This window comes from Ostrinia nubilalis, chromosome 9 (genome assembly GCF_963855985.1).
Source record: "Ostrinia nubilalis chromosome 9, ilOstNubi1.1, whole genome shotgun sequence".
Taxonomy (NCBI): Eukaryota; Metazoa; Arthropoda; class Insecta; order Lepidoptera; family Crambidae; genus Ostrinia; species Ostrinia nubilalis.
In genome coordinates, this window is record NC_087096.1 from 6,615,784 (window position 1) to 6,635,903 (window position 20,120).

The window sequence follows — 20,120 nt, forward strand, 5'->3', positions numbered from 1 at the left end:
CTAGTTGTAAATTGTAATAAATGTATTTTTGGAATCCACAAATAAAAGGTGTAAAGTATCCGGAGTTTATATTTTATAAAATATCAGAAGTGCGAGTGATCCACATCTTCAGCCCACAGACAAAGGTATGTTAAATTATTGAGAACATTTTTTTTAAATACATATATTTATTAAGAACAATAATTGCATCTGTACAAAAGATTATTATCATAATAGATTTTACTAGCTAAGTCTGAAGCGTATTTTTGAACTCATTTGTGTAGTATTGTGTTCCGTATATGGTCGGGGCTACTCCCCGGCGGAACGGTCATAATACAGATCACACGTGCATTCAAATTAATTATTTTGTTCGTATTTGATCGGGTCTACCCTCGGTTAATACTAACATAAAAGGACGCGTTCATTTGACTTAAGTAGATAATTTTTCCGTTTGAAAATACCGACTAAAATACATAATTTGTAATGACAATGCAACATGTTTCTTAATAAAAAAATTTATTTGTATAATATGTATTACGCTCGAATCTTGTGTGCTGTATTGCGTCTCGTATATGGTCGGGGCTATTCTCCGGCGGAACGGACATAATACGGAGCACATTTGTATTTAAATTATTATGTTTGTATATGATTGGGTCTACCCTTTGACGATATTAACATAATGAAGCGTGTACCTATATTTTAAAAACTACTGAAGTGCATGTTCGAATCTTGTGTGCTGTATTGCGCAACGGGCATAATGCGGAGCACATTTTTTATTCAAATTATTATGTTCGTATATAAACGGGGCTATCATCTTGTTACACTAACTTAATAAAATAAAATTTTATTTTCTTCAGACCGATTTAGTGTCGTTGTCTATTTTAGTTACGGACTAGTTAAGTGTGCTATGTCCTGATGCTATACAGTCCGATTAAGTGTGTCGGAATTTATTTAACGTGAAGGACTAGTTAAGTGTGCTATGTCCTGATACTATGCAGTCCGATTAAGTGTGTCGGAATTTATTTAACGTGAAGGACTAGTTAAGTGTGCTATGTCCTGATGCTATACAGTCCGATTAAGTGTGTCGGAATTTACTAACGTGAATGACTAGTTAAGTGTGCTATGTCCTGATGCTATACAGTCCGATTAAGTGTGTCGGAATTTATTTAACGTGAAGGACTAGTTAAGTGTGCTATGTCCTGATGCTATACAGTCCGATTAAGTGTGTCGGAATTTACTAACGTGAAGGACTAGTTAAGTGTGCTATGTCCTGATACTATACAGTCCGATTAAGTGTGTCGGAATTTATTTAACGTGAAGGACTAGTTAAGTGTGCTATGTAATGTCCTGATGCTATACAGTCCGATTAAGTGTGTCGGAATTTACTAACGTGAAGGACTAGTTAAGTGTGCTATGTCCTGATGCCATACAGTCCGATTAAGTGTGTCGGAATTTATTTAACGTGAAGGACTAGTTAAGTGTGCTATGTCCTGATGCTATACAGTCCGATTAAGTGTGTCGGAATTTATTTAACGTGAAGGACTAGTTAAGTGTGCTATGTCCTGATGAAGATAATTCAAAGACTTAGTATGTTAGTTGTATGACCGATTAAGTGTGTCGGCATTTATAAACGTGCAGGACTAGTTAAGTGTGCTATGTCCATGGAGATAATTCAAAGGAAGTATGTTAGTTCTATGGCTATACAGACCGATTTAGTGTGTCGGCGGTATTTATTAACGTTAAGGACTAGTTAAGTGTGCTAAGTCCTGATGAAGATAATTCAAAGACTAAGTACCTATATATTAGTTCGTATAGTACCTATTAAAAATCCCCAATTAAGGCAGTCTAAAACTTTATAAATTTAGTATTTATGCAAAATTTAACGTAATATAATATCGATTGTAAATTGGCTAGTTGCCCCTTCAGTTTATCAAAATGCGACTACAAAGCACTCGTACGGCTAGATGCGCCTACAATCACTTATACAAAGTTAGACAACTTCATATTGTTGTAGACTTGAGGACAAGGTTATACTAGCACAAATTACTGAAATAATATGTGACCAATTTAATACTACCAATATCATTCTCGTAAGTCGAGTATAATTAATTTATCATACTATTCATTTGGTCAAGGTTACTCCTTGTTACTGTTGACCCTTGATACGCTTCTTCTCAACACTTACCGAATGTTTGTCTCGAAGCACTGTTATAAAAAAAAATGACATGTATAGGCTCCTTAAGAGCATTTGACGATTTGTAAAAACAAATTTAATTAGTCTATACGAATAAAGAAAACTTCGATTTTACGATGCGACGACTGCTTGTGCTAGTGATAAATAAGGTTTATAATTATTGTAGTTATATGCAGACGACAGACTTGTGTAGTTTTATTATACGCTATTATTGCAATAAGCACTCGAGGTATGGTGAAAAGACATAAAATTCGTAAACGCTATGTAGGATACAGTTGAGCTATGTATGTTCCACAACTAGTGTAATGGCCATGTGTGCTGTTTGCTGTTGTGGAGCTATGTATGATCCACGACAAGTAGCGGCCAAGTGTGCCGATGGGCCAAGTGTGTCCTTGATTTTTAAATTATGAAGCGTTAGCGGTGTGATCATAGTTGGTAATTGTTTTCATTTATTTATTTTTATTTTTTTTTTAGCTAGCTAGCTTTTAGCCTTTCCAGTTTCTTTTTTTATGATAAAACTAACTTTCCGCCCGCGGCTTCGCCCGCGTTGAATATTGTGTCACAAAAAAAAAAAAAAAAAATCACGCGCGTATCTGTTTTTAAAAACCGGGATCCTTCGTCCTTTCCCGGGACTCAAACTATCTCTATGCCAAAATTCATCAAAATCGATTTAGTGGTTTAAGCCTTAAAGACAGACAGACAGACACTGGTAGACAGAGTTACTTTCGCATTTATAATTTTAGTATAGATATTAATATAGATATTGAAGTTATAATATAAATATATTACCCACCTAGTATTGAAAGGAAGTAGACACACTAGGTGTGCTTGCTGGCATTTCAGGCGAGCCACCTTGCGTTAAAGGGCTAAGTATGTCCAGAAGACTCGCAAGGTGTGCTTGCTGGCATGTCAAGCGAGCCACCTGGCAGTGAAGGGCTATGTATGTCCGTTTGATAGACACACTGGGTGTGCTTGCTGGCAAGTCGAGCGAGCCACCTGGCGTTGAAGGGCTAAGTATGTCCGTTTAGAAGACTCGCTAGGTGTGCTTGCTGGCAAGTCAAGCGAGCCACCTGGCGTTGAAGGGCTAAGTATGTCCGTTATAAGACTCACTAGGTGTGCTTGCTGGCATGTCAAGCGAGCCACCTGGCGTTGGGCTATGTATGCCCCTTTAGGAGACGCACTGGTTGTACTTGCTGACTTCCGTTAGGATTTTGCGGGTATGTCAAGCGAGCCAACCAGTCGTCACAGGATTGTGTATGAAAGTTGCATAAAAAAAATACAAACATAAAATCTTTATTTGTGAAGCATAAGTAAAATGGTTACATGTAACAGTGGAATTACCGTGCTTTGCTCAAAGAGCATACAATAATTGTCGATTACTAGATTTTAATATTTAATTTTGGATAGGAGATAAATTAAACGTGCTTTAAATATGAAATTAACATTGAACATAACCCCCAATTCTGCAATTGACTATAATTAATAATCTGTATTGACAATTTCACAGTTTGACATATTGTAATGAATATTATAAATAAATTTCTTATTCTTATTATTCTTATTCCCAGAAAATGTTGAGTTGATACTTGTCATACACAGTTTATTCCGTCGAGGACTTTATTTCACAGTTGAGAACAATGACGTCTGAAGACGAATCCGGTACACCACTGGGGACGCCCGTCAGCCGACGACGAAATAAGCGAGATAAGCGTATGAAGTTATCTTCGTCATCCAAGTAAGGAAGCGTCACCACGTCCGTCTTCTATGGAGCGAAGTTCCAAGAAAATAATGCAAGGGGCTCGCTCATCTTCGAGCTCTACTGAAGAAGCAAGCAGGTTAGCAGCTTAGGTTCGAAAATACTCTTTATTGAAGTATTTTGAAATTATTTTATACGTTTAGTAGTTACGAAGTTATTCTTTTAATAACAGTTTTGACAATGTAATCCCTGAACTCAACTTCAAATAGAATGACTGTTTTGGTAAATGGAAAATCCATAAACGCGTACTTAATATTTTTGTAATGAGAGCACTCTTTTACGCAAAACCGATACTGATGTAGGTACTTAGTTTGGCGAAGCATTTTGATAATACTCCATTTGTAAGAGATTTGGTCAGTTATCATTCTTACCTTAAAAAGAGTTATCTGGGGGCACGGCAGTGCCCCCGCCAAGTCGAGCGCGAAGCAAACACTGCCGTACCATCCTTTACTGGAACCATTTCGCCGCATTTTTAGGTCTCTATTTGAGAACCTTTGGATAAGACCAGAACGTAGAAATTTTCGTCATCTAGTAAGCTATAATCACATACTTAAAATCCAAAATTTCAAGTCTGTAGGTCATTTAGTTCCGAAGTTAAGCGAAAGCAAAGTTTTGCATTTATGACACTCACTCACTGATGATCATCAAAATAGAACTAGTACTTCCCATTAACTCAGAGAGCTGAAATTTGGTATAGAGTTAGGGTTTAATGGCCACATAAAGGGAAAACTATAAAAACTGGGAAAATCGAAGATCTGGAGTAACACCACATTCATAATCAATACTACTAGCGCCACACCGGCACCGTGGTGTTCGCCTGTATCGCTCACCGCTAGATTTTTCCTTTCTAGACCCCCCCCCCCCCCCTTCCGATTAAGTTGAATGTTGTGCAATTATTTGCATTTCGTTGATTTCGTTTATTATATCGTGAGGTTAGCTAAGGTTAAGTTATTAAAACAATTTCTGATTCGTTGTTCATTTTAAAGGTCGTTGAGTTTATTTGTGTTTAATATCGTAAAAAAAAAGTCGATAATATTAAAAGAAAAGACGACGACGTTAAATAATTATTCCACTTTCTACAAAAAGAAGTGAAATCCCACCAAAAACATTCTGTAAAAAACTAGCCAAGTCTCGATGGAGCTGCCTGTTCATCTCTAAAAAGTAATGAAATCTAGACAAAGTCGTGCCAAGTCTATGGTTCCTTACTGCGATTTCTTTATTATTTATTGTTAATGTTGTGTGACTTGGCCGTTGAACAATCTTTATTAAGATAATCATACATAAGTATTATTGAAATACGCAGCTTTATTAAGTCTACAATTGACTGGTTATTGAATCAACGTTTTCCAAGTGCAATTTATTTTCCATCGTCAATGGGTAGCGGTTCTGGCGACAGATTGGTGCAAATGGTGTCATGGAGCATCTGGTTTTGTACCCTTCAACGGCCAACTCACACAACATTAACAATAAATAATAAAGAAATCGCAGTAAGGAACCATAGACTTGGCACGACTTTGTCTAGATTTCATTACTTTTTAGAGATGAACAGGCAGCTCCATCGAGACTTGGCTAGTTTTTTACAGAATGTTTTTGGTGGGATCATTCTTACCTTAAAAAGAGTTAATATAACATGAATATTGATAGTATTGACGTTGTAATAGAATTGTTAGTAATCAATGATGTATTCATATACAGACCACTGACAGAAATGGTCGTAACTTCTCGGAACTGCCATTTCTCATGGTTTTGAAGAAAATTAAGGAAATATAAAGAAACACGGATCTTAACGCGACATTTAATATGAGTTGCATTATGCATATAAATATATTTTGAAGAGTAGTCCTAAACTAACATTCTATTAAGGTCCTGATCAGAAGAATTAATTTTAAACAGAATATTTTTGAAAACCACGAAGACGTTTTGAAAGTTCTTGCTAGCGGTACGATAGAAAATGCAGGTGAACTATTCTAGTTTTACCGGGGATAATAATTCAAATTGCCTGGCGATAAGCGTCGCCTCTCGATCAAAATCTTTACGTGGGTTCGATTCCCTCCTTAATCAGTTCCCTTTTTGTTTCAAATAAAAATATATATATCAGGAGATTGTTATGATCGAGGAATATAATATTGCGATCATAATAATCTGAGGCCGAGTACCGGATGTTACAAAGTCTTTTGAATCCACAATGGCGGAGATGAAGTCGTTGTTAGTCATAATAGTCATGTCTCCTAGTAAATAACACTTCAAGCTAATATTTCTTATAGCTAGAACAATGACATAACCAAACCACAAAAAAAGAAGAGCTTTAGTTCAGCGAATAGCACTACAGCGGCTACCGACAGGTGGAATACTCTTTTGATATTAAATGTCGATTTAGATTACAGATCTATAGTGCGCTGGGTCGAAATACCAAATTAGTCATAGGGCTTTATAGCATAGGGAAGGAAAATTGGCTATTGTCTCTTCAAATAGAGGATACAGAAATATTTAGAAAATTTTAAAACCTGCTGATGGTCTAGAATGTAGTAATATTCATCAAAATTAATGTAGTCGGAAGCGTACAGAAAGGTTATTAAAAAAGTGTTTCAAATACAAATAAAATACAAAATTATTTATTATGAATTATAGGTAAAATGGTGACATATTACAGTAGGTAGTATCACTATGTTCTGCTCAAAGAGCATAAAAGTTAGTGCGCTTATATTAAAGATAATATCAAACAAAAAAAAAAAAACAAGTTGAAATAATTGTTATTTCTGACAGGACTGCTACATGTACCTTAATTTTGAGTTTCCGTCCCGTAATAATAGTCCCGTCAGTAATAATAATGATAGTGACAATGAAAGTTTAAAACAAAAAGTTGAAATACAGTTTTTACACTATAATGAATTATTTAGATTCCTCTGCGAAGACGATAGACGGTAACACAATAGAATAATAATAAATAATAATAATAAATAATAATACACACTGTCGTAGACGATTTTTCTAAAAAGTATTGTGAACTGTGTGTATAGAACTGAAAACAAAAAGTACAAAGCTTGTGTCAAAGTTCTTTGGACCCTGTAAAGTGACAGAAACTTTAGGTAACGTTACATTAGGATAGCTGGTGTTCCAATTTTTGCCAAAGAAAAGGTAAACCTTATTACGTTTGTGAAATGCGGCCTACAAAATTCGAGCTTAGATTCATGTTGAGGCCTTGGAAAAATCATAATTCTGATGAAAGTATCTAAAGTAATAAATAATTAACAGTATGCTCTTTATGTAGGTAGGCATAATATGCTCTCTGTAGGCAATACCAGTTAATATAAGTAATAATAGGTATTATCTAAGAAAAGTTATTATGTATAGATTGTTGTACCCAACCGGGTGTGCATAGTTCTTAAGTTACTTGGACTAGGTTTTTAAGTTTTCTACTGTACAGTAAATACAACACTTTTTCCCTTTCTTAACACAATTTGCACATGATTAAATAGCACTTATTTACAAGTTGTCAAAAGTTGTATATTTTATATGATTCGAAATTAATATTAAGTATAGTTTTGAAATTAATATTAATGATTTTAGAATAACTTTATTAGACGTTAAGACTAGGCCGAATGTAATGATTTTTATATTTATTAGACGTGAATGCCAGGAGGCATCACGGTGACGGATGGCCGAATGTAATGATTTTAGAATTTATATTGTATTTTATACGATTAGGTATTGTTTTGTAACGTAAAACCTAAAAATCCATTATTAAATGAAAGAACTTTATTTGATTACTTCCTGGACATGTTGCAGATATTAGAATGATTTTAAAATGTATTCTGTATTATAGTCGATTATTCCACATTTAATATTTGATTATTATTAAATGTAAATATTCTAGAATTTTTATTGTATACAGTTTAGTATTGTAGAAATAAAAATCAACTATTATTTTTAATTAAATATTGTACTTGACTACTTCCGGGGCATGCCGTCGATAAAAGTCGTTTGAGCTGATCGATTTTGACGAATGGAAGGGGAAGTGACGTGATCGCTGGCATGCCGCCGGACAGGAGCTAATTGGGTTGTAGCATTGGCACAGTAAAGACCTCAAATCCCTACGTATATAGTCCTAGTTGTAAATTGTAATAAATGTATTTTTGGAATCCACAAATAAAAGGTGTAAAGTATCCGGAGTTTATATTTTATAAAACATATTTTGAGTTTACTTATAATAGCATAATTTAGTTCGCAGGCGACCGCACGCAATTTGTATCAAAAATTAATACAATAAGCTGTGCACCACGCCGCGGGCGTGCATTACATTGAATTAATAGGCGTGATACTGTTTTATCGAAATCGTCCCGTTAAGTATATTTTTTCTCAAAATGTACTAATTCTAGTAATAAAGTAATTAACTTAATCTTCAGAAAACTATTTCTAGGACAATGGTCTTTAAAAAGTCTTAAGTAAATCTACGAATACTTCATTTACTTTGCAACACTTAAATAATACTTCATCTATACTATTTAGTATTAAGTGAGCATACAAAAAATCTTAATTTAGTAAAATAAGTTTTTTTTAACTTAAGCTAAGAATAACTTAAGACCAAATTATCTAAAGAATACTTAACTTGGTTTTGGGTATTCTTAATTCGCTTAAGTAGCGCTCGATGAAGAATATAAATTCTTAAAGAAAAAAATCTCCATTCTAAGTTTATTTGGTTTTAGCTTAAGCGTAAATTTAGATAGAGTTAAGACAAGTAAGATTTTGCCATTAATACCAATTGCTACTTGGGCTGGTAGCTTGAGGAGCTTTTCCAGCTTCACCGGGCAGAGTGGCGAGTACAGAAGGTACTCTAGCCGTTTGGCGATCGTCGGTGCGCGTGCCGACGAGGCCGAGTGTGGGCTTCGCGGAGCGAAGCCCAGGCTCGTCCGCGTCGGTCGCAGACCGACGTTCGCGATCGGGCCGTATCGAGCGCATAAGGCGCCCGATCAGTGGCGAACCCAACTAGAGGGTTGCCCACCGCGGTGTTGGACCAAAGTCCAGCCTACTACCCATCCTTATCGCTCGCGCGTAATTATATTGCTATCGCGACTGTGCGACGCGCGCCCGCAGTGAGTGTGCGAGCGCGACAGCAACTTAATTACGTGCGAGCGACAAGGATGGGTAGCTAGGGGTCATTGGACAAAATTCTACGTCCTCACGGACCGGGCGGGACGGGATTCTACGTGCTCACGGACCAGGCTTTAGACCCACTGGTCCAGTGCTGTTGACAGATCCATTTTTTTTTAATCTAGTAATTTTTAATTTTTCAGCCAGGGTCACTCAAGATTCTTTCTTATTAAAATTGTGTAACCTTTTTTGACATATCCAAGACCTGACCATATTTAAAAAGAAAAACAAGACTATGACATTAAAGTGTCATTTTCGAAATGGGATCACACATATAGTTCCAAAATACTGTGGGTCTAGACAAAGTGCAAATTATAATCGCAAACCAGTCGAAAAGTGGTCGAAAAGCCCCTTTTTTGTATGGAGTTTTGACGGATTCGATTTTCGATTCGATCAAAAAGTGCGTTTTGTCTAGGGGGGCTCAACTGTCCTATGCATGACATTGACAGCGGGGCGCCACCGTCAATACCGGATTGCTGGTTCCGATTTTTGGCATGTTGGAAACCATATAGTTGAACGATGGTAGCGCCCCCCTGTCGAGTTTGGTGGGACAGTTCAGCGTGGATCATCTATAGACCCAATACACTGAACTGTCCCACCCGTGACATTGACAGGGAGGCGCCACCGTCAATACCGAATCACTGCTTCCGATTTTTGACATTTTGTAAACTATTTCCAACTTATAAATTAGTTCGATGGTGGCGCCCCTCTCTCTGTCAAAGAGTTTGGTGGGACAGTTCAGTTTGGGTCCTTTTGTACCCTTTGCACCACCGGCCTGCACCACTGGTGGTGCAAAGGGTATTTTTAAATCCCTTTTGCACCACCAATAGTGCCGCCCTACCATTAACTGTAAAACGATTATCTATAATCACATAATATTAATATTATAAAGATGAAAGATTTGATTGTTTGTTTGTACTGAATAGGCTCCGAAACTACTGGACAGATTTGACAACATAACATAAAAATTAATAACAACCATTCATACCTACATACAACGAATAATTCCTAAAGTACCAGGGCAACATAATCATAAAGTAGCTAGGTATATCAAATTCTTCTTGGTTGATCCGAGAAATAAACATGTATCATAAAATAGCTCCTTTATGGTTATGTTGCCCTGGTACTTTATTCGTTGTATGTAGGATGTAGGCCCGGGGTATCGTGGGTCTGAAGTGAAATGTTTATAGGCACTTACACACACACAAATTAAAACTTTTAGGTAGGTTTTGATTTATTTATAACAATTAAATTATTAAGTATTTTACAGTCTACTACTAGTTTTACAGTCGATAGTAGCACAGCACTATTTGTTGGTGGTGCAAGAGGGATTTAAAAATACCCTTTGCACCACCAGTGGTGCAGGCCGGTGGTGCAAAGGGTACAAAAGGAGTTTGGGTCATTTACACCCATAACACAGAGGATAGTTTTCTCTGTCTACGTTTACACCACTGAATTACTGTCCCACCAAACTCATTTACAGGGGGGCGTATGTGCATGTGGATTGAGTGATCCTTGCTTCAATCTTAACAAAAATCGAGGAAGTTTTACTTAAAATATGTTAAAACATTGCGATGAAGTTTAAAAATTTGTTAAACCTAAGATAAAAATGTTATGGCCAATAAATAGGAGCACTCATACCGCACGCTTTAAGAAAACGTCAACATGTTTATTTCAGAAAATAAAGCCTTTCCACTTCTTTTTATAGTATAGAAAAATTGTTAAGAATATGTTAAAACTATTAACAAATTCAGAAATTCCTTGCACGTCCCGTTCCAAAGTTATGACGATTATTTAGGATCACTCACACCGCACACGGGCCGTATGAGTGCTCTTCAAAATAATGACTTTTTATTAATAAATACGTTTTATTTCTGTTGGGAAATGTGTGCAAACTGACGAGCGAATTTGTTAAAGAATAAGTGTGACAAAACTTAAAAGCTGAAGGAAGAAATTAACCTTTATTCTTTCCTCCAATATGCCGTGTGAGTGATCCTTACTTTTACCTCTATCTGCTCATTATGTAGTTCGTAGGCAGACTGAGATAGTATCTGAAATTGTTAATTGTTTTTAACAATTATTTGGCATATATTTTGCTTTTATTAAGGTCATAAAATTTAAGAAATATCAGGCTTAGATGATTCCTAAAGGAAAATGTTGATTAGGGTACGTATGATTTTTTATTTTGAGAGACTGTTTCGATTCATCAGAAGTTTTCCTAAGGACGTTTTATCAAAAATAGTCCTAAAGGAATTATTTGAAAAAATCTGCTACTAGCAGCATTTTTTCAATTTGGTGGCGCCCGCGGAGACAATAGGAGGTCGCAAAGTTGAAATTCGTAAAGAGCACATCGAAATCTATACATTTCTAGATGCCTGCCGTGTGTAACCTGTACTTATAAACCTACATCCTTAATTTTATATGCAGCCTTTCTACATTGTTTATCATGCCATATAGCATGACATAAAGAAAATTACATCAAAAACATAAAAAGTCATGAAAGTCTAACATGAAATTTGTTTTATTCATTTACATGTGAGATTTAATAATATTATTTTATCGTATTTAGTTTATTATTTGGTTTTGCATTGTCACGTCTGACGAATCGGAACAGTCTCACAAAATAAAAAATCATATGTACCCTAATCAACATTTTCCTTTAGGAATCATCTAAGCCTGATATTTCTTAAATTATGACCTTAATATAAAATAAAAAATAATAATAATAAAATAAAATTTATTCAATAAAACAAAATTAGCACAAACAAACTGGAAAACTTACAAGTAACATAACTTATCATTCAATGCTAAATTTGTATTACAATGTTTCTTATTCTAATAGAAATATAGATTTCTACACTAGGCAAAGCCTGTCCTGTAGACAATCTATTGGCAGAATTTGTCTCTTATAAATTTAGCCGATCATGATACACATCCGTTACTCACTATTACATTTATAAAATTAAAATTAAAATAATATAATATTAATAATAATTCACCTGCAACAATTCATTATTCATGTTCATTTAATAATAAAATAAAAATAAAGTATAAATAAAATGATATAATTAAAATAGGTTAATATAATATAAAAAATAAAATGGTATAAGTTAGAAATAAATTAATCATACATAAAATAATTTAAAACTATTTTAGTATCTTTAAAAGCTTTTCAATATCGTCGTAAGATAGGGTGCCAATCCACTCCGTTACAATTTTTTTCGTTTCAAGTAGTGAGCAGTTCTTTATACAACAGTGTGATTGAACCCTATTGAAGACGTGTGGATGAAGAAAGTGGCTGTACTTCATGGCCCAAGTACTTTTTGTCTTTGGGACAGGTATTTTAAAAACTCGTTTCTTGAGCATTGTTTTATAGTCATCTGATTTAATGACAGTTGCATTCATGTGCATCGTTACCCTGAGAACGAATAAGCCACGGACCGTGAGGAAACCACTCTCTTTGTAAAGTGCTTGGGTGGAGTATCTTATTGGTTTCCTAAGTAAAACTTTGATTACTGATCTTTGAGCTCTCTCAAGTGTAATCATATTATTAGACGTCGCGCCGCCCCAAGTTGTGATGCAGTAGGATATTATAGATTGACATATGGCAGTATAAACCGTTTTCAGGAGGTGTAGGTCAGCTGCATTTCTCAGATTTTTGAAGACGTAGATAAGTTTGCGGACTCTTTTGGCAGTTGCGTCAATGTGTGCTTTAAAAGATAGTTTCTCATCCACAATCAGACCAAGATATTTAATCTCCGGAGATCTGCTGATGGCGTTACAATTACAGTGTTGATGAGCCTGCATGTCTTGGTGGCATGTGTGAATCTTAATGCTAGTGAAGGAGGGTGAGGTTGCCACTGTCTTGTGAAAGCAGAGGAACTTTGTTTTCTGGAGGTTTAGTGTCAACAAGTTGCTCCGAAGCCAGGCAGCAACAACTCTCATCCCATCAGCTACACGTTCGGAGACTTCATCCCAAGTCGCGTCGTGGAAAATAATTGCGGTGTCGTCGGCATAGCAGATCATCTCAGCATTGACCAAGTTGGTAACCAATATGTCGTTGATATATAGGGTAAAGAGTGTAGGGCCGAGTATGCTACCCTGGGGTACGCCAAACTCCACCAGTTTAGGTACACTTTTGTGTTCATCGATCCTGACACATTGGTAACGGTCCGTTAGATAACTCTGAAACCAGTTCAGTGCAATACCACGTATACCCATTCCCTCCAACTTTCTTATGAGGATACACGTCGAGACCGTGTCGAAAGCCTTTGCAAGATCAAGAAACACTCCCACGCAAGCTCTTCCCTTGTCAAGGCTTTCGGTGACGAGGCTGGTCAATAGGGATATAGCGCCCTCCGTGGACCTACCCTGCCTAAAGCCAAATTGTCTGTCTGAAAGTAGCTTATTATTTTCTGCAAATTTTACTAAACGTTTATTTACTAGTTTTTCTAGAATTTTTGAGAAAGCGCTCAGCAAAGATATTGGTCTATAATTATGTGGTTCATTTTTTTCACCAGATTTATAGATAGGAGTGACCGCAGCCGTTTTCCATTTAGCAGGGAAAACTCCCTCAGAGAGACTGAGATTACATATAGCTGTAAGAGGGTGCACTATGTGGTTCTTCACTGCCTTCAGAAGCTTATTAGTTATACCATCGAGACCGGGTGCGCTATCTGTTCTCAGATTAATAATTATTGACTCAATTTCGGCTACGTCAGTAGGTTCAAGGAAAAACGAATGTACCGGAGGGTTTTTTAGTGAAACTTTGGCAGCCAGCGTTTCTTGAGTGTCATTGGAACTCGCAAGAATTTTCTCAGCCAAACACTTTCCAACATTAGAGAAGTAGTCATTACAATAATTTAGAGAGTTTTCTTTAGAGTCTTTTATTTGTGTTAGTATGTGTGATTTCTCTTTACTTTTGTTGGTATGTGTTATTGTCCTAATAGTGTTCCAAAGCCTTTTTGGAGAATTTTTGTTTTTTTCCAATTCTAGGGCTTCGTGTTTCTGCTTTAATTTCCTTAATAGATTAATATAAAAATTTCTATAGCGTGTGAAGATTTTCTTTTTTGTTTGGTCCTGCGGGTTCTCTTTTACCTGTGCATGTAACCTATCTTTGTGTTTAGAACACCTAATAAGACCCGGTGTCATCCAAGGTTTAAATGTAATTTTAGACCGACCAACTGGGTTTCTGGATGTGTTTTTTTCAATAGCGCATCCCAATGTGTCTGTAAACGCTTCGGCGGCAGCGTCCACCGAGGTGCCTTCGACAACACAGTGCCAGTCCACTTTACTTAGTTCGAGTTCCATTGATGTATAGTCTATTTTGCTGGTGAAGCGTTTATGTCTTTTGTTTCTGGAATTTTTGAGTTTTATCCCTGCGATAATGAGATCGTGATCCGTAATGTTTGTCTTACAAATGACAGACACCGATTGAAATTTTGACGTTACGTTAATGTGGTCTAGGCAAGCGCTATTTCGAGTCGGTTTGGTGACTGCAGGAATAAGGTCTAGTTCTGCTAGTACGCACAAATACCTTGCGCTAGCCTCAGTGTCATTGGTTGCGGCGCAGATATTTATGTTAATGTCACCCACCATTACTACACATGGTGAGTGTTTAAAAGAATTTATGATGGATGCAAGTGAGTCAATGAATGGAGAGATGTTGTCAAAAGAAGGTGAGCGATAAATTGCCAAAAGAGTTGTCTTGTATTGTTTAATTTCAATTTGCAAACAGTTGGCCTCAAGCAAGTCAGGCTCGGAGACCTGGGGTTCCAGTGTGTTCCTAATGTAAACTATGACCCCCCCCGCTTTATTAACAAACTTATGTGTTCGAAACGACAAAAAGCCATTTATCTGCGGAACTACCGAGTACTCGTGTATCCAACATTCCGTCAATGCTATTATGTCGAGTGATATGCTGAGTCTTTGTAAAACTACCAGAAATTGGTCAAAATTTTGTTGTACACTTCTTATGTTGAGGCTGAGAACTTTGAGATTGTAATGATTTGTTATGTATGTTTTGCATGTTTCTGGAAGATTCACTACGTGGCAGGGGATTTCGCTAGTGTCTAGCTCCCTTAATATATCCAAGTTAGCCATTAAAGAAGTAAACTTAAGCCAACAGTATAAAACCTTCGGTTCTGAGTGACAGATATCACTGCGGAAATTAGGGCACAGAGGTCGCGCGACTGACCGTGGGCTGGTTCGCTCCGGGTTAAGTTAGGTTGAAAATTAGAGAATAAAAAGTACATCCCCTTATGTGTGTGATTAAAACCGACGCAACCACTTACATCAGGTATAGCACATAGACATTGAAGTAAATAAATATTTATAAAACTGACATGATCTAATAGTAATAATTCATTATTAAAATCCAGGTTCATTAAATTTATAAAATTTAAATTCGTATTAAGAGAGAACGGTTTTTTTTTTGACATCACTAGGTAATAATCATAGTAATGGAATTTAAGCAGTTTCAAAATCATGTTGAAATATGTGTATAGAATAATATGTATATATGATATAGCAAGTAAAAAATTAAATAAATATATATTTAGAGAGTTGACATGATATAATAGTAATAATTCATCATTAAAAACCAGATTCGTTAAAATTACAAAATCCATAATAGAAGTATAATGAGAGAACGGTTTGTGTTTTGACATCACTAGGTAATAGTCATAGTAATGGAGTTTATGTGGCTTTAAAAACACGTGGTGATAATATGTATATAAGAGTAGCAGTAGTACATAAGATTCATTTATAAGATGATTAATTAAAATTATAAGGTAAATCGCATTAAAAGACAGCTGTATGCATTTCGACATCACAAAGCAATTAAAAAAATTCATGCATGTTTAGAGTTAAGTTGCAATCTGTATGCAAATGTGGTAGTTCATTTCCGAAACAGAACATTAAAATTATAGCGTTAAAAAAAGGCAAATTCGCACCATAACATAAATATCTTGACATCACTTGGTAAAAGTAACAAAAACAAACTTCATGCAATTTCAAAAACAAGTCGCAATACCTACAAAAAGTTGGTGATTCGTTAAAATCGAACTTAATTACTATTTTACGGTTCATATATAAGACCAAAAACAACATAATACGAGCAATAAGACGTTTCGACAGACTTATTAATAATAATAATAAATATTTATATAGAAATTTGAAGCTACTTATGTCAACGCGGACAAGCTTTCCAAGTTTTTAATGAGTATTGGAGTGGAACTCTCGTCCTTCCGAATGAAAATTCTTCCGTACTTCACCCAGACGAACTTGTATTTGCGGTCTTTTGCGACTTTTCTAGCCGCTGCGTATAGTTCTTTACACTCGGGAGACAGGTGCTCCACGACATACACTCTGGCTGGTTCTCCAGGAACGCCGAGGTTTGATGAGTTCAGTGGGCTAGCAGAGTTCTCCCTGTTGTATTTCTTAAAAGCAGCGATAACGATGTCCCGATGACGTTCCGAGGGCAGCGTCACAAGGATGTTGCGAGGACGATTATTTGATTTATCGAATTTGGCGATTCTACGTGCCGTGGTTGTGTCCGGGAAGCTCACTTTTATCTGGTCTCCTAGGTTCTTTAACAAATCCTGCAAGTTCTCACTTTTCCTTTCAGGGACCGAATGAAGCTCCAGGTTTTGGCTTCTCGAAGTTTTTTCTATAGCTGCCAGACGTCGTTCGATGTTTTGCAGGCCTAATTGAAGATTCGATTTTTCCGTTTCAATGGATTTGATTTGAGCTTGTGTTGCACCAATAGCCACTTTGAAGTCTCGCTGTTCATCCGCTAGGAACTCAATACTCTGGCTGAATTCCGCCTTGTATTTCTCCATAGCGCTGTTAATTTCAGAGCGAATAGTTGCCCTCAAGTCGCTAGTGATGCTCTCCTTAATATGGATTAGTTTCTGATCTAATAGCTCTCCAAATTGGGCATAGGTAATTGTCGGCTGATTAGGTGTTGATGCAGGAGCGCGCGAGTCCATTATAGGTCTGTGTGTCTCGCTTGTGTGTTTGGATTGGTCCGCATTCTGCGGTGGTGAGTCATCTTCACATGACATAGTTGTGTCATTTAGTTGAGGCGCTGCCGGCCTGCGCACCGGCGTGTTGTCATCCTTGCGACGCGTCACATTTGTGCACGAAGGGCAGCGCCAGGTATTCTTGAGGGAAACATGTTGGTTACTCAAGTATTGCGCCTTGGTCATGCCAAGACACTGGTAGTGGTATAGTCCTCCACATGTCGTACATCTCAAGGAACCTTCAGAGTTAAGTCTTTTGTTACATGCCACGCAATTCATTTTGTTGAAGTAAAAATTCTTGTATTATAAACAAACAGAAATGAACAGTCACAAAGCAATTGCTTTAAATCTTCACTGCTACGGTTGGCGCTACGACAGCTGCGTCGCTCGCCCAGTGGGCAGGTTGCGGGAGGTACGGAGGGGGAGCGTCGTAGCACTTCGTAGCGCGCTACGGACGCCTCACTCACTCAGACGGCCAGTGTCGCGACTATTGCCGAGCGGACAATGCATGACCCGAACAGCTCCGAGTGTCCGTCCGGTCCGATGATGATGTCAGCTAACGAGCAGCCGTTTAAAATTCACAACGGCACTGTATTTATGCACTAGGATATCTTGTTTATTAGTGAGTTATTATACATGTCACTATCACAGTTGGTTAGCTTGGTCCAGGGGCTGTTGAACAGTATGTATTTGGAGCTATCACTTTACTTTTTAACCACTATTATACTAGAATTTACCGGAGACAATAAGTACGTGACCGTGCCGCGGCGCGCGGCGAGCGCGAAAAAAGAAAGGATTTTTTCCTGGCGGCTTGGTGACTGGAATTGAACCGCCACCGGTGCAGACTGAGAAGATGGTGAATTGTCTGCACGTGAAAAGAGTTTGTCCGGCTTGCAGAAATTTATATAAGTTACCGTTCCTTGTGTGAAATTAGAAAATGTAAATAAAACAGCTCCCTCTCAATTGACACAATTTATTTTTATCTCGTATGCTCCTATATAGTTAACAATTACGATATTATAATAACTACTGTAATAGTGCCAATCTCAAGGGATTCAGGGTCGTTAATTAGGTTCGGTTTGGTGAATATTATTGCCACTACAAATTTCTTAAAACTCAGCCTAAATATTAAAAGACTCTAATAGTTAAGATAACTGCACGATGTCAGGTCGGAAAGACTCCTACTTGAAGGATGGAAAAGTGGGTACCTTGGAAGCCATGCGGTTATAAGCCGTTACCCTGAACGTTCCTCTCTTCTTCCGGGGTCCAACGGGTCTCGCACACTTTTAGGCTCCAAGCAGCGTCCTCCACGGCCTCAAGCGCGCAGTGCCAGATGAAGCTCTTGCATCTCTTCGACAGGTAAGCGTTCAAACTCTTGCAGAGACAGAGGTTTGATGACAAGGAGGAAATGCGAAGAGATCAGCAGTTTAGAAAGGACAAATATTTGATACGAAATGAAGAGAAATTAAAATATATGAAATATCAACATGTAAAATATGAAATCTATGAAATGTTTGAACTATAAACATTTGTAAAATTATGAAATATTGTAAAATATGAAATTTGAAATTGTTTAAACTACAAAATATTGTAAAATTATGAAATTATGAAATTATGAAATTATGAAATTTGAAAATTATGAAAATAAAAGCAAAATATATGCCAAATAATTGTTAAAAACAATTAACAATTTTAGATACTATCTCAGTCTGCCTACGAACTACATATGAGCAGACAGAGGTAAAAGTAAGGATCACTCACACGGCATATTGGAGGAAAGAATAAAGGTTATTCAGACTCTTTTTTCTTTAATTTGTCGGTTTTCTAATTAAATCTGTAACGATATTCGTGAATAAGGTTTTTGTATCTTTTTAGGTTCTTGCTATAAGGTTTCCTAAATGTATATTTCTAAGACATCCACTTTATTTTTTCCAAGAAGGAAAACCTAAAAAATTCTCATTTGGGTAAAAAAATGGGATCACTAGATACCAGATTGATGGCTTAAGGTATTCCGGATATGTGCATGTGGATTGAGTGATCCTTGCTTCAATCTTAACAAAAATCGAGGAAGTTTTACTTAAAATATGTTAAAACATTGCGATGAAGTTTAAAAATTTGTTAAACCTAAGATAAAAATGTTATGGCCAATAAATAGGAGCACTCATACCGCACGCTTTAAGAAAACGTCAACATGTTTATTTCAGAAAATAAAGCCTTTCCACTTCTTTTTATAGTATAGAAAAATTGTTAAGAAAATGTTAAAACTATTAACAAATTCAGAAATTCCTTGCACGTCCCGTTCCAAAGTTATGACGATTATTTAGGATCACTCACACCGCACACGGGCCGTATGAGTGCTCTTCAAAATAATGACTTTTTATTAATAAATACGTTTTATTTCTGTTGGGAAAGTGTGCAAACTGACGAGCGAATTTGTTAAAGAATAAGTGTGACAAAACTTAAAAGCTGAAGGAAGAAATTAACCTTTATTCTTTCCTCCAATATGCCGTGTGAGTGATCCTTACTTTTACCTCTATCTGCTCATTATGTAGTTCGTAGGCAGACTGAGATAGTATCTGAAATTGTTAATTGTTTTTAACAATTATTTGGCATATATTTTGCTTTTATTAAGGTCATAAAATTTAAGAAATATCAGGCTTAGATGATTCCTAAAGGAAAATGTTGATTAGGGTACGTATGATTTTTTATTTTGAGAGACTGTTTCGATTCATCAGAAGTTTTCCTAAGGACGTTTTATCAAAAATAGTCCTAAAGGAATTATTTGAAAAAATCTGCTACTAGCAGCATTTTTTCAATTTGGTGGCGCCCGCGGAGACAATAGGAGGTCGCAAAGTTGAAATTCGTAAAGAGCACATCGAAATCTATACATTTCTAGATGCCTGCCGTGTGTAACCTGTACTTATAAACCTACATCCTTAATTTTATATGCAGCCTTTCTACATTGTTTATCATGCCATATAGCATGACATAAAGAAAATTACATCAAAAACATAAAAAG